At 50.1% G+C, this 14,229-nt stretch overlaps 1 protein-coding gene across 1 annotated transcript in view; it reads left to right on the plus strand.

Moving 5' to 3' along the window:
* Window positions 1–8,013: 8,013 nt before the first annotated feature.
* Window positions 8,014–14,229, plus strand: part of MIB2 (MIB E3 ubiquitin protein ligase 2) — a 104,368-nt gene continuing 98,152 nt past the window's right edge. The window contains exon 1 of the mRNA XM_060259455.1: window positions 8,014–8,112. The gene's annotated coding sequence lies outside the window, so the exon portion shown is untranslated. The remainder of the gene's footprint in view (window positions 8,113–14,229) is intronic.

Genomic DNA, 14,229 nt, shown 5'->3' on the forward strand with positions numbered 1-14,229 from the left:
ATTAGTCTAAATACAAAAAACTATTATATCCTACTGCCTCTCTGTTGTTGTTTTTTTGTTGTTTTCTCTTCTTTTGTTTTATGGTTAGAGATAATTCGAAAAGGAGATATAGATATGTATTACGATATTGATGTTTGGTGAGTGAATTATTGTAATTTTGAACTTTTAATAAATCTTCAAATACTGGGGGGGAAAAAAGCACTGCTATACTGCAGCTTTAACACTCTGCGCCACAGGGCTCTTCTCCCCTTAACAGAGGCTTAAAGGGCACTTTCACACATAGGGTTGCCAAATCCAATTCAAGAAATATCTGGGGACTTTGGGGGTGGAGCCAGGAGACTTTGGGGGTGGGGCCAGGAGACATTAGGGGTGGAGCCAAGATCAAGGCTGTGACGAGCATAATTGAACTCCAAAGGGAGTTCTGGCCATCACATTTAAAGGGAAATAATGGATAGGGGCACCTTCTTTTGGGGCTCACAGAATTGGACCCCCTGGTCCAATCTTTTTGAAACTTGGGAGGTATTTTGGGAAGAGGCACTAGATGCTATACTGAAAATTTGGTGCCTCTACCCCAAAAAACTGCCCCCCCCCGAGCCCCAGATACCCACAGATCAATTCTCCATGATTATCTATGGGAATAAATCTCCATAGGGAATATCAGAGTTCCCAGCAGACATTTCCCTCCCGTCCCCCCGCATTCTGACGACCCTGAAGTGGGGGGAGAGCCTCCAAACCAGGGGATCCCCTGCCCCCACCTGGGGATTGGCAGCCCTATTCACACATGCAGAATAACGCAGTTTCAATCCACTTCAGCAACCTTTTGCAATTGCAAGTGGATTTTGCCGTTTCCACCCATTAAACTCCAGTTGCAAAATGCACTGAAAGTGAATGGAAACTACATTGTTTAGTGTCTTTGGAAGCACCTTTAATGTCTGGAAATGCCTCCTTGAAGCTTTTTTCTGGCAGACAAAGAAACTTACATCATCTGCATCGCCTCTGTCTGAAGTGCCATCAAATCGCTTCCAACGTCCGGCGACCAGCCCTGTTGAATGAATGACCAAACTGTCCCACCATTATCAGTCTTCCTTGACTGAGTCAGTCCATCCCATGTTGGCTCCATCCCTTTAAGCTTCTCTTGAGGGCAGGGGTCATTTTGTAGAAAAATAGGTGGTGGAGCTCATTAGAATAACTCATTAGCATCTGCTGCCCTCCCACACCAGCCAAAAGCAACCCAACACAAGAAGGGGAGAGCCCCAGGCGAGCGAGGCCTGCTTGGGCTGGCTAGAGATCCAGCCAGCCCAAGCAGGCCTCATTTGCCTGGGGCTCTACTTGGCCGCCCCCACAGGCAAAAGGCCAGCAAGCTACTCGCTGCCCCAAATCACATAAGAAGTGAAGAAAGGGTGGTGCGGGCTTCTCCAAAGGTTAATGAGGGCTGCTGGGGGTGTGGCAAAGCTCCTGGTGGCTGGCTGGCTGCCCGCTCTCCTAATCCAGGGATTGTTATGCAGCTGCACCTACTATTTAATCAACAAGGTAGGTGGGGAGGAGGGGGGGGCGTCAGAAAGGTTCAGGAGCTGTGCTCCTTTGAGCTCCTGCTGAATTCAAGGCCTGATTGAGGGGATTGTTTCTCTAGGCTGTTAGCAACCTTAGATCCACAGATGGTCCCTGTAGAGGCCTATTAAGCAGCATTTCCCAAGCTGCCTACCAGTCCATTGGGTCAACCTTCCCTGAACCCCAGACCCACTAACGGATAGCACGTCTCAAGTTTTGTCTGGATTGAGCTTCCAGATGCTCTCTTGAAGGAAAAAACTTCCTCACAAGCCCAGTTTGAGATCACAGTTCAGTTGCACATCGAACAAAAAGCTCTACACCCCAATAGGCTGCTTAACCCCTGGTCCGGGCTGGAGTTCTTCCCTGACGTCGCCGGCGTGATGACGTCACCCGCGAGAATGACGCCATCGAGCCGGCGACATCGTGCGCTGGCCGCTCTAGGCGTTTCTGGGGAAACTCTATGGTTTTCCCAGATGCTCTAGCAATTTGAGAGAGAAAACTCTAGAGCTTTTCCCTCCCAAAATGCTAGAGCGTCTGGGAAAACCATAGAGCTGGAGTAGGCTTCCCAATCCCCAGGTCCCAGCGGGGGACCCCCTGTTTTTACAGGCTTCTCCCTGCCCCCAGCCAGCTGGCCGGCGGAGGAAGTCCCGCCCCCCACAATCACCATGTAGTTTTAGAGCTCCTGCAGGTCTGTTTTTAAAATATGTGCCTTTAAGGCTGAGCAGGAAACAGGAAGGGCTTCAGAGAAGGGCCCCTCCCTTTGTTTTGCTTTCGTTTTCAGATCAAGTAAAGTTCTGCAGGAACAAGACCCAGTAAGTATTTGTGTGTGAGGGAGAGGGAGGGGGCAGGGGATTCCCTTGTTTGGAGGCCCTCCTCCCGCTTTAGAAAGCGTGGGGGGGAGGGAAATGTCTACTGGGCACTCTATTATTCCCTATGGAGAATGATTCCCATAGGGAATAATGGGGAATTGATCCGCAGATATTGGGGGCTCTGGGGGGGGTCTATGTTTTGAGGTAGAGGCACCAAATTTTTAGTATAGCATCTAGTGCCTCTCCCCAAAATATCCACCAAGTTTCAAAACGATTGGACCAAGGGGTCCAATTCTATGAGCCCCAAAAGATGGTGCCCCTATCTTTCATTATTTCCTATGGAAGAAAGGCATTTAAAAAGGTGTGCTGTCCCTTTAAATGTGATGGCCAGAACTCCCTTGGAGTTCAATTATGCTTGTCACACCCTTGTTCCTAGCTCCACCCCCAATGTCTCCTGGCTCCACCCCCAAAGTTCCCAGATATTTCTTGAATTGGACTTGGCAACCCTAAGCTGGAGGCTGGGGTGGGGGGGGGTGCGGACTTGGCAACTCTAGCACCCAGGGTGGCCAAACTGTGGCTTGGGAGCCACAAGAGGTCCTTTCACACATATTGTGCGGCTCCCAGAGGAAGAGGAGGAACTTAATGCGGGCTTGCTCTTAAGTAAGTATGCTTAGCGTTGGGACTTCAGTCAGCCTCTGAGCACTGACCCATAGATAGGTGACTATGTCTGCCATGTGTGAAGCAGGGAAGGAAGGGGAAATAGGCAGGCTTGCAAGTTCTTCTCCTTCACCACAGAGGTCGCCTGGAGACCTAGAGTGGGGAAGGAGAGGTCAAAAGTCAAGGGAGACACTAGAAGGAGGGATGGAATTAAAGAGGGCAGTACAGGGTTCCCCCTTAGTCCAAGTACTAACTAGGCCCGATCCTGCTAGCTTCCGAGATCAGATGAGACTGGGAGTGTTCAGGGTGGTATGGCCATAGGCATTCCCCCTTAGTTTCATAGCTCTTGTAGGAGCTGTATTTACTATCCTTGGTGCCAAGGCAAAGACTGATGCATGATGATGCAAATGGTGGCCAGGGATTTATATGGTACATGTGCATTTCCTTCTCCGTCTGGTGCCAAAAAAAGTTCCCTAACCTTTCCCTATACTGGTCTTATGGGGACTGTTATGCCCAGCTTTTTTTTAAAGTCTCTTTTTAGCATGGTTATGTCGTAAAGTGCATATACATGTATTTTATCTTTCTGTACAAAGAAAGTATTAAGAATTTTAATAAAGTCATGTGTACAATATTTGTTCATGTCTTGCAGCTCTCGAACACCCAACATTTGTTCTATGTGGTTCTTAGGTTAAGCAGGTTTGGCCCGCCCTGCTCTACATTCACCATCTGTCTTTGGGGCAATCTTGTCTGTCATCAGTGAAGAACCCTCCACAGCCATGGGACAGCCAGAAGACCCACCTTCAGAGGAAATAGCAGCCCACCAGATATTCCTTGAAGGCTAATTGGGGGTGGGTGGGGAAAAATAATTACTTTACTAGGGCTGCCCCTCTCTGGGTTGGGAAATATCTGGAGATTTTGAGGGTGGGCTTTGGGAAAGGGAGAGACTTCAGCCGGGCACAATAGCATAAAGTCCATCCTCCAAAGCAGCTGTTTTTTCCAGAGGAAGTGCTCTCTGTAATCTGGATCAGTACTGGAACCCGGGCTTTTTTTTGTAGAAAAGGCCCAGCAGGAACTCATTTGCATATTAGGCCACACCCCCTGGCACCAAGCCAGCCAGAACTGCCTTCCTGTGCGTTCCTGCTCAAAAAAAAAGAGCCCTGACTGGAACCCGGTGCAATCGACAGACTCTGTGTTCAGGACAGCCCAAAGACGCAGTCCAGATGAGAAAAGAAGTTAGCTTGTGGAACTCAGTGCCACAGGGTCATACGGAGAACAACTTTATTGCTTTTAAAAGAAAGGATCCTGGAGCAGTGTTCCTGAAGAGGGACCCCTGAATAATTAATGAATACCCCTATAATAATGAATGAAAGCATGTTTTGCCTTCAGAAGAGAATGTCTGATGCAATGCTTAACGTAACTGTTAGAGGCCACACAGCCCAAACGGGTGTGAAATTCAAGGTTGTAAAAGTAGATAAAAGAGGCCCTGCAGAGAAGCTTCTTGCTAAAGCTGATAGCAGAGGGACAGTGGGAAACTACTAGAAAATACAGGAAGGTGGGGGCACGTTGAATTAGGTAAGAGGGGGCTTGCCTGCTTGTTTTGGGAAGTGAATAAAAGGGGCTGCATGGAAAATAATTATAACTTAGTTGTTTTGGGAGGTTTATGCTCAGCTAAGTTCTACTTTGATGTCAAAGTTAAAAAAATCGTTTTCAACACAGCAGTGTGCGGGCTTCGTTATTTCTCTGCTTCATTCCCTCTCAGCTGAGTTAGTGTGAGCTAGCTCACAGTTTTTTGCTCACAAGACTCCACAACTTCGAGGGAACATTGTCCTGGAGAAGTCCATGAGTGGCCAATGTAGAGTTGGGGAATCCCTGGAGGTTTTGGGGGTGGAGCCTGGGGAGGGCGGAATTTGGGGAGGGGAGGGACTTCAATGGGGTATAGTGCCATACAGCCCCACCCTCCCAAGCAGCCATTTTCTCCAGGGGAACAACTGAGCTCCGTAGTCTGAGGGGAGAGGAAAGGAAATGTATGACTGGGGACTCTGAATGTTATTTGTACTGTTTAAAATAGAATATATACACACATTATAGTGTGAAAGTGAAGCTTTTTTCCGGTGAATTGTTTGGTCATTGCTAGTTACCAGGGGTCGTTTTGTAGAAAAATAGGTGGTGGAGCTCATTAGCATAACTCCTTAGCATATGCCACCATCCCCCAGCCAAAAGCAACCCGATGCAAGAAAGGAGAGCCCTAGGCAAGCGAGGCCTGCTTGGGCTGTCTAGAGATCCAACCAGCCCAAGCAGGCCTCCCTTGCCTGGGGCTCTCCTGGGTCACCCTCCCCCCAAATCAAAAGGCCAGCAAGCCACCCACCACCCAAAATCACATAAGAAGTGGAGAAAGGGTAGTGTGGGCTCCCCCAGGGGTTAATGAGGGCTGCTGGGGGCGTGGCAAAGCTCCTTGTGGCTGGTTGGTTGCCTGTTCTCCTAATTCAGGGATTGTTATGCAGCTGCACCTACTACTATGCGCGCCTGTGAGCTCCTGCTGAATCTGAGGTCTGCCAGTTACACCGGAACCTGTTACATAGTGCTATCCCCTAGAGCAGGCATGTCCAGCTTCGAACAGGTCGTGATCTGTTTTTCCCGGACAAAAGTGCTGGTGATCTACCACCATGAAAATTAAGTTTCAAGTTATATTTTAACCCACCAAAGTTGGGTTCCACTCCCTCCCCCCCATTTACAATGCAACTTTTGTCGTTTACTGGTAAGCAACATAAGCAAAAACAAAACAGAGAGACGAAGATCCAGAAAGAACTGCCAACAGTTTGTCTTAAATTTTTCTTGTTATAACTCTCTTTAACTGTCTCAATAACTTTCTTTAACTTTTATTGAGTAATTTGTGTTAAATGTAGGTCAAGTATTTATTCAGGCTGATCTTGCACAATCTTTAAAACTTCGCTCTTGCTAATCAGTGAGACGTCTGAGCCTGCATTTCATCCACCAGCTTTTTGAAGTTGGGTGAATATTGCGTGAGGGCCAGTCTCAGGGAATCCTGGAGATGTTCATCTGTCATGTTGGAACGCTGTGTACTCTTTGTCATTTTCAGAGGGGAAAACGCAGATTCACACAAATAAGTTGAACCGAAACAGGAGTGTACAGCTTCACTGCATCTTCTCAAGTTGGGAAATTTGTCTCTAGGCACCAGCTTCCAAAATGATTCTTGCTCAGCACATGTCTTGAGAAAAATGTCATTTTTAAGGGTTAAGGTTAAGAGATGCCTTGTTCAATGAGTAATTTTAACTGACAGCAGCTGCAGTTTCCTTAATGTCCATAACTGCTTTGACAAGTACTCCACAATTTTTTCAATTCTTTGGAAGTCACAGAATCTTTTCTCGAATTCCTGGATAATAGTGCAGATTTCTGTCACATATTTCTCGTTCTGAAAAACAAAATTTGGATATTGTCCCAGATGGTCCTGCGTATTAGGAAAATAGTGTTGTTTGCAAGGACAGTCATCATTAGCTCAAATTTGCTCTTGTAGGATGAAACTGTACTCATCATCTCGCCAATGCATTTGTTTTACCTTGTTGTTCAATGTTCATATCACTTAGTTCGCTTGTAAAGTCAGCGAGAAATGCCAGATCACATAACCACTCCTCATCTTCCAACTCTGCTTTGTCATCTCCCCTCTCCTTCAAAAACCTTAATTTGTGCCTACTTAGCCACCTTACATCTGTGTGCAAAATGATTTCCGCTGCCCCTTCATCAGTTGGAGTGAGAAAGCAACACAAACTGAAACATCCTCCAACAATTGTTCAGTTGTGTCTCCACACATCTTTTCTATTCGCCGCACGACGGTGTTTCTTGACAATTGTACATCTTGAACAGCAGCTATGATCTCTTTCTTATTCTTAAATCCTTCAAAAAGATTGTCTGCTGCTTCAAGACAACAATCTTGAAAGTGGTAGGTTTTGCTCTTCTTTGGAACGCTCGTCTTCATTATACTGGGGTGGCTGGGGTGCTAAGTTAACACTGGCTGAATCTGGTCCAAAACTGTCACTGTTCCAAAGTATTAAAGATCAACAGGAACTGAAGACCTCTGGATGATGCCAAAACCACACACGAAGTTCTAAAAGTAAAAATAAGAATTCATCATACTGGCACCAATAATCAAATATCACCACACCAAACAATCAACAAAAAACCCCAAACACCTGTCCAGCAAACCATGAGGCCAAGTGGGGCTGGTGATCTACCTCCGATCTACTGGTAGATCGCGATCTACCTGTTAGACATACCTGCCCTAGAGCAGGGGTGGCCAAACATGCTTAACAAATGTCAAATGTTTGAGAGCCACAAGGAAGGAAGGAAGGTATGGGTTGGGGAGGGAGAGGTGGGAAGAAAGCAACTTTAAATGTATTTCCCACGTTGGCTGGCTTGGCTTAGGACGGAGAAATGATTAAAAGAGATAAATGCCCTCTCCAAGCCGGCTGATGGGTTGGTGGGGGCTTCGAGAGTCACGCAATATGTCTGAAAGAGCCACATGTGGCCCCCCAACCTCAGTTTGGCCACCCCTGGCTTAAAGTTCCCTTCCACCGTTCCCCGGGTGCTTGCCATTCCCTTCGCGTCCTTTCCACGACGCACCACACGGTGGCGCTTTCCCTCCACCTCTCCTCGCTTCGCCGCCGTCGGTGGACTTGGACGTGGGCGGCTGGAAGTGGTGGAGGCGGAGTTGGGAGGGGGGGGGGGGGACAGAGAACAACAACAAAAGCGCCTGGCTCCCTCCTGCCGAGAGCGGCTCGGTGCATGCCGGGAGGTGGAGTCCTTGCAGGTAGGCGAGTGGCCCCGGGAAGGTGGAGAAGGGAACTCCAATTCCCGCCAGCCTTTGCTCCCCGCAGGCTGGGCTTTGGGACCTGAAAGCCCAGGCTCGGGGGTGGGGGGGGGGAGGAAGCCGTGGCTGCTGCCTGGCCTTGCTGCATAGGAAGGAAGAGGCGATCCCAAGGGGTGGGGGGAGAGACAGAGGAGCAGAGGCTGCTGGAGGCACAGCCGGGGAGGATCCCCCTTTTGGAAGTGGGACCCGCAGCTGTCTGTGCAGAGAAACTTCGCAGTAAGTTCGGGGGCTTTGATGGGGGGTGAGCTTGGAGGGTGGGTGGGGCAAGGGGGAGATTGCACGGGTCTTGGGAGAGGGGGAAGGTCCGGGGGCCGCCTGCTTTGAGCAAAGCTCTGCAGGGCCGTAAAAGTCGGAGGGGGGGGGCCGCTTTTTAAAAAGTGCAGGGCAGGGTTCCTTCTAAGCTGAGTTAGTGTGCGCCAGCTCACAGATTTTGAGCCTCTAGCTCACACATTTTTTTTTGTCTTCGCTCGGGAAGGATAAGAACATAAGAGAAGCCCTGTTGGGGCCCGGCCCATCCGGTCGCACGCTGTGTGTCACTCAGTGGCCAAAACCCCCAAGTGCCGTCAGGAGGTCCATCGGTGGGGCCAGGACATGAGAAGCCCTCCCAAGCGCCAAGAATGCAAGAATAAGGATGACCCCCACCCCAGAGCACACTCATGGATGCAGGAGCGCCCCACTTCAATGTCAGTAGCCCACAAAAGTAGAATTTTTGCTCACAAGACTCTGCAGCCTCGAGGGAACGTGGGTGGATGGGCACCCTTTCCCATCCCCTGGTAGACTTGCCGTGTCTCGGAAGCTTTCTGGGGCGGGGGGGCAAAAGCTGGAGGCTCCAGGCAGCCGACCCTAAAACTTTGGGAGTCGAGGACTGCACCTGTCCTGCAAGCGGGAGGGGGGGGGGAGGGTTCCCTTCGGCTTCCCTCTCCCCCAGCCCATTCCACCTGGCTTCTTCCGCCTCCCTCCTCTCCGCCTGCTGCTTTAGCTCAGCGCGCTGTGCCCTGCTCGGCTCTCCTGGCTCTGGCTGCCACTCATGAAAGAGAAAAATGGCTGCGCCCCCAGAGGGCCCCGTGGAAGTCAGGGACCCAGCTTGGAAGTCAGGGGGCAGTGCCCCCGCGGGCCCCCCTGTGGCTACAGAGAGCCAGTTTTGGTGTCGTGGTGAAGTGTGCAGACTCTTATCTGGGAGAACCGGGTTTGATTCCCCACTCCTCCACTTGCAGCTGCTGGCATGGCCTTGGGTCAGCCATAGTGGTTAAGTGTGCAGACTCTTATCTGGGAGAACTGGATTTGATTCCCTCACTCCTCCACTTGCAGCTGCTGGAATGGCCTTGGGTCAGCCATAGCTCTGGCAGAGGTTGTCCTTGAAAGGGCAGCTGCTGTGAGAGCCCTCTCAGCCCCACCCACCTCACAGGGTGTCTGTTGTGGGGGAGGAAGGTAAAGGGGATTGTGAGCTGCTCTGAGACTCTTTGGAGTGGAGGGCAGGATATAAATCCAGTATCTTCATCTACCTCACAGGGTGTCTGTTGTGGGGGAGGAAGGTAAAGGAGATTGTGAGCTGCTCTGAGACTCTTCGGAGTGGAGGGCGGGATATAAATCCAATACCTTCTTCTTCAACAGGCCTGGAGCTCAGGTTCCTTTTTTCCTGGGATGCCTGGAAATGAACGCAAACTGGAGGAGGCGGGCTGAGGGGGGAGACACCAACCTTGCCTTGGCTTGTGGGTCAAAGAGTGGCTGGAGCACCCAGGGGGCCAGCGCCGGTGGAATTCTTGGGCATTCGAAGAGGCTGTGCCCGGCAAGGTTGGATTCTCGGATCAGAACAGAGCTCCGGGGTGTTGGTTTCCTTCCTGTGGGGTGTTGCACGTGGGTTGTGCGCCTGTTTACCGAGCGATCCTCCTGGCCCAACTCAAGGGGAGGGTCTCTTATTAAGATTCCCGTCTTTGGACTTTGGGGATCCGGTTGTGGCTTGATTCTGGCTGGACGGCCCAGTGGGTTGGATTTGCAACTTCTTGCCTCCATTAGACCCAGCTGGCCCAGAACTAGCCCAATCTCATCGAGTTTGGAAAGCTAAGAAGACTCAGCCGTGATCAGCTCTGGGATGGGAGTAGGGTTGCCAATCCCCAGGTGGGGGCAGGGGATCCCCCGGTTTGAAGGCCCTCCCCCGCTTCAGGGTCGTCAGAAAACAGGGGTGGGGAGAGAAATGTCTGCTGGGCACTCCATTATTCCCTATGGAGACAGATTCCCATAGGGTATAATGGAAAATTGATCCGTAGGTATCTGGGGCTCGGTTGGGGGGGGGGCTGTTTTTTGAGATAAATGCACTGCATTTTCAGCATAGCATCCAGTGCCTCTCCTCAAATACCCTCCAAGTTTCAAAAAGATTGGACCGGGGGTCCAGTTCTGTGATCCTCAGAAGAAGGTGCCCCTATCTTTCATGATTTCCGATGGAGGGAAGGTATTTAAAAGATGTGCGGTTCCTTTAAATGTTATGGTCGGAACTCCCTTTGGAGTGCCATTGTGCTGGTCACACCCTTGCTCCCGGCTCCACCCCCAATGTCTCCTGGCTCCACCTTCAAAGTTCCCAGATATTTTTTGATTTGGACCTGGCAATCCTAGATGGGAGACCTCCTTGTAATACGAAGACCGGGAGGCATAGGCAGGCAATTGACAAACCACTTCTGGGTGTCTCTGGCCTTGAAAACCCCATCGGGAGGCACTGTAAATGGGCTGCAACGGCACAGCACTTTCGACCCACCAAATTAGCCTCCATCGTGAGGTGTCTGAACAATCTTGTCAGATCCGATAGGCGATGCAGGCAATGGCAAATCCCCTCTGAACATCTCTTGCCTTGAAAGCCCTACAGCAGGGGTATCAAACATGCGGCCCAGGGGCCAAATCAGGCCCCCAGAGGGCTCCTAGCAGGCCCTCGAGCAACTGGCTGTCCTCTTCCTTTTCCCTCTCTCTTGCTTCCTTCCACGGAACAGCTTGCTTTGCAAGGCTTGCTCAATCACACTGCGGAGCTACTGAGCCAAGCCTCTCTTCCTTCTGTTGGCTGAGACTCCTCCCCTTCCTGGTCCCCTTGTGAAGGAAGGGAAGAGCCAGAGCTTCCTTTGCTCAGATCCCTAACTCCTTTGGGAGAAATACCAAGAAAGCACCTTTAAGACTGAGTGCTAATGTTTTAAGGATGTTTTTAAAAAAACAAAAACCCTTTAATTGTGCTTGTTTGTGTCCTTTATAAAGTGTATATTTCTGCTACCAAATCTTAAATACGTGCACACATGGCCCAGCCCAACAAGGTTTCATTTATGTCAGATTTGACATCTCTGCCCTACAGGGTCTCCATAAGTTGTCTTTCCGTCCCCACATTTTGCTGCGGGCACCTGTGGATGGCGTGGGCTTGAATTTCAGAAGGTTGCATGATGCAGCCGGTCAGCAGCGTGCGGACGTGGCATGATTGGCGTGGCTAAAAGCAGCACCGGGGAGCAAAATGTCCCCATCATCTGCCGCTTGCGATTAGGTAACATGCCTACAGATGATCGACTCTTGTTGGATCCCGGGTGGTCAAAGGTGGCTGGTTGGTTTCTCCTGTTTTGGCCGCTCTTTGCGTTATATTTGCATTTCGGTTTGGTGCTTTCTTAGCTTTGTGCAGCACACGGTTACCGTTTTTGACAAGCACAAGGCTTTGTACAGAGCACCGCTTGCAAAATTTAACAGATATGGCCATCGGCATGTTTGCAGTCGGGACAGTAATACGTCCTAATAAACACAATCAGTTTATCTTAATAGCCTTCGTGTATTACACTGATGGTCTATCTAGCCCAGCATCCTGCGGCCAGCTTGATAGCTCCAGAAGCAGGGCACGGAGGCCAAAACCGTTTGGATTTGCCTCTTGCCCTCTCAAAGTCACTGAGGGAGCGAGTTCGGCAAGCTAATTCTGCCCCTGTAGAAACTGCTTTCTTTTGGACGGTCTCCATCTTCTGCCCACCTGCTTTTTAGTAGGTGTTCCCAAGTTTTAGCATCCTGGGAGGGAGAGCTTTCTGCCTTCTTTGGCGGGCATGCCATACATCATTTTCTAGCTGTCTGCCCTTACCCAGAGAAACATAGAGCTGGAAGGGACCCCCAAGGGTCATCTAGTTCACCTCCCCTGTGCGATGCAGGAAATTCATGGCTATCTCATCCCCCTTGCTCCCCCAGTGACCCCTGCACTATGTCAGACAAAAAACTCCAGGGTCCCTGGGTCCGTTTGGCCTGGAGGAAAATTTCTTTCTGGCTCCAGAGTGATGATAGGCATTACCCTGGCCACAAAAGAAAGGGCCACGAGACCCAAGCACTGATGCAATCCTTCCTGAACACCCTCTCATGGTCTGCTTACATGCAGACCAATTTCGCACTAGACCTTTAATCCTGGTTTAGCTCTGATTTAGGAGAGCTAGTTTGGTGTAGTGGTTAAGTGTGCGGACTCTTATCTGGGAGAACCAGGTTTGATTCCCCACTCCTCCACTTGCAGCTGCTGGAATGGCCTTGGGTCAGCCATAGCTCTGGCAGAGGTTGTCCTGGAAAGGGCAGCTGCTGTGAGAGCCCTCTCAGCCCCACCCACCTCACAGGGTGTCTGTTGTGGGGGAGGAAGGGAAAGGAGATTGTGAGCCGCTCTGAGACTCTTCGGAGTGGAGGGCGGGATATAAATCCAATATCTTCATTTACCTCAAAGGGTGTCTGTTGTGGGGGGGGGGAGGTAAAGGAGATTGTGAGCCGCTCTGAGACTCTTTGGAGTGGAGGGCGGGATATCAATCCAATATCTTCATCTACCTCAAAGGGTGTCTGTTGTGGGGGGGGGGGAGGTAAAGGAGCTTGTGAGTCGCTCTGAGACTCTTTGGAGTGGAGGGCGGGATATAAATCCAATATCTTCATCTACCTCACAGGGTGTCTGTTGTGGGGGAGGAAGGTAAAGGAGATTGTGAGCCGCTCTGAGACTCTTCGGAGTGGAGGGAGGGATATAAATCCAATATCTTCATTTACCTCAAAGGGTGTCTGTTGTGGGGGGGGGGGGAGGTAAAGGAGATTGTGAGCCGCTCTGAGACTCTTTGGAGTGGAGGGCGGGATATCAATCCAATATCTTCATCTACCTCAAAGGGTGTCTGTTTTGGGGGGGGGGAGGTAAAGGAGATTGTGAGCCGCTCTGAGACTCTTTGGAGTGGAGGGCGGGATATAAATCCAATATCTTCTTCTTCTCTGTCCCCCAAGCTGACATTCTACACTAAAACCATAGGACCATAGAGTCATAGACAATGTTCCCTCTAAGCTGCAGAGTCTTGCAAGCAAAAATTCTACTCCATGAGCTCCTGGCATTAAAGTTGTGAGCTCCTGCATCAATTAGTGTGCTCTGGGGTCATCCTTCCTGAGCTAAGACAAAAAGGGGTGAGCTGGAGGCTAACTCAGTTTAGAGGCAACATTGGTCATAGAGTTGGACTGATTTCGCAGTCACCTTATGCCACTCTGAGGTCGTCTTCTCAGCGGGGCTTCCCTCGGATTTCACACTATCTGCCCCGGGGCTTCAACTAGTGTTTTTTAAGACCTCTAAAAACCAGTTTCTGTTTGCTGCACAAAAAAGCCGAGCTCGTTCAAGCCCGGGGCAGATATTGTGAAATCGGAGAGAAGCCCCGCTTAGAATAGGAGCGCCGGAGCATTGTAAGGCAGGTGGGAAATCAGTCTTGGTTTCTCTGATTCTAGTGTAGAATGTCAGTTTGGGGACAGGGCTAAACCAGGATTAAAGATCTAGTGCGAAATTGGTCCCAGAGAATCCGTATTGCCGTCAGATGGCCATCTAGGCTCTGCTTAAAAACCTCCAAAGAAAGAAAGCCCGCCACCTCCCAGGAAAGCCTGTTCCACTGGGGAACCGCTCTCAAAAGTTCATCCTTATACTTAGCCGAAAACTCTTTTGATCCAATTTTTAACCAATAGGTTCAGGGCCATCCTTCTGTGACAACTTGAAAAGCCCTGAATGCTTTAGCTTTTCTATGCAAGCGCTCCAATGCTTTGGTAATATTTTTTGGCACTTTCCCCAGCTCTTGTTCTGCCCGGGAAAGCAAGGGGCTCTCTTTACCCCCTTTTGCTTTTGACAGCCAACTAGAATCTGAAACTCTCTCCCTCTCCGGCTGGGTTGACATTGTTTGTTTGTGTTAGCCTTCTCTTGTGCTGGCATCACATCCTGTTTTCACTCGCCCTATCAAGGAGTCGCTGTTTTCTTTATTGTTAGGGAAAGTTTTGGGGAGGGGCTGTGGCTCAGATCTGCTTGGCATGCGGAACATCCCAGTCCAGTCCCAGTATTTCCAGTTCAAAGGTCAG

The sequence above is a fragment of the Heteronotia binoei genome, chromosome 18 (assembly GCF_032191835.1).
Source record: "Heteronotia binoei isolate CCM8104 ecotype False Entrance Well chromosome 18, APGP_CSIRO_Hbin_v1, whole genome shotgun sequence".
Classification (NCBI taxonomy): Eukaryota; Metazoa; Chordata; class Lepidosauria; order Squamata; family Gekkonidae; genus Heteronotia; species Heteronotia binoei.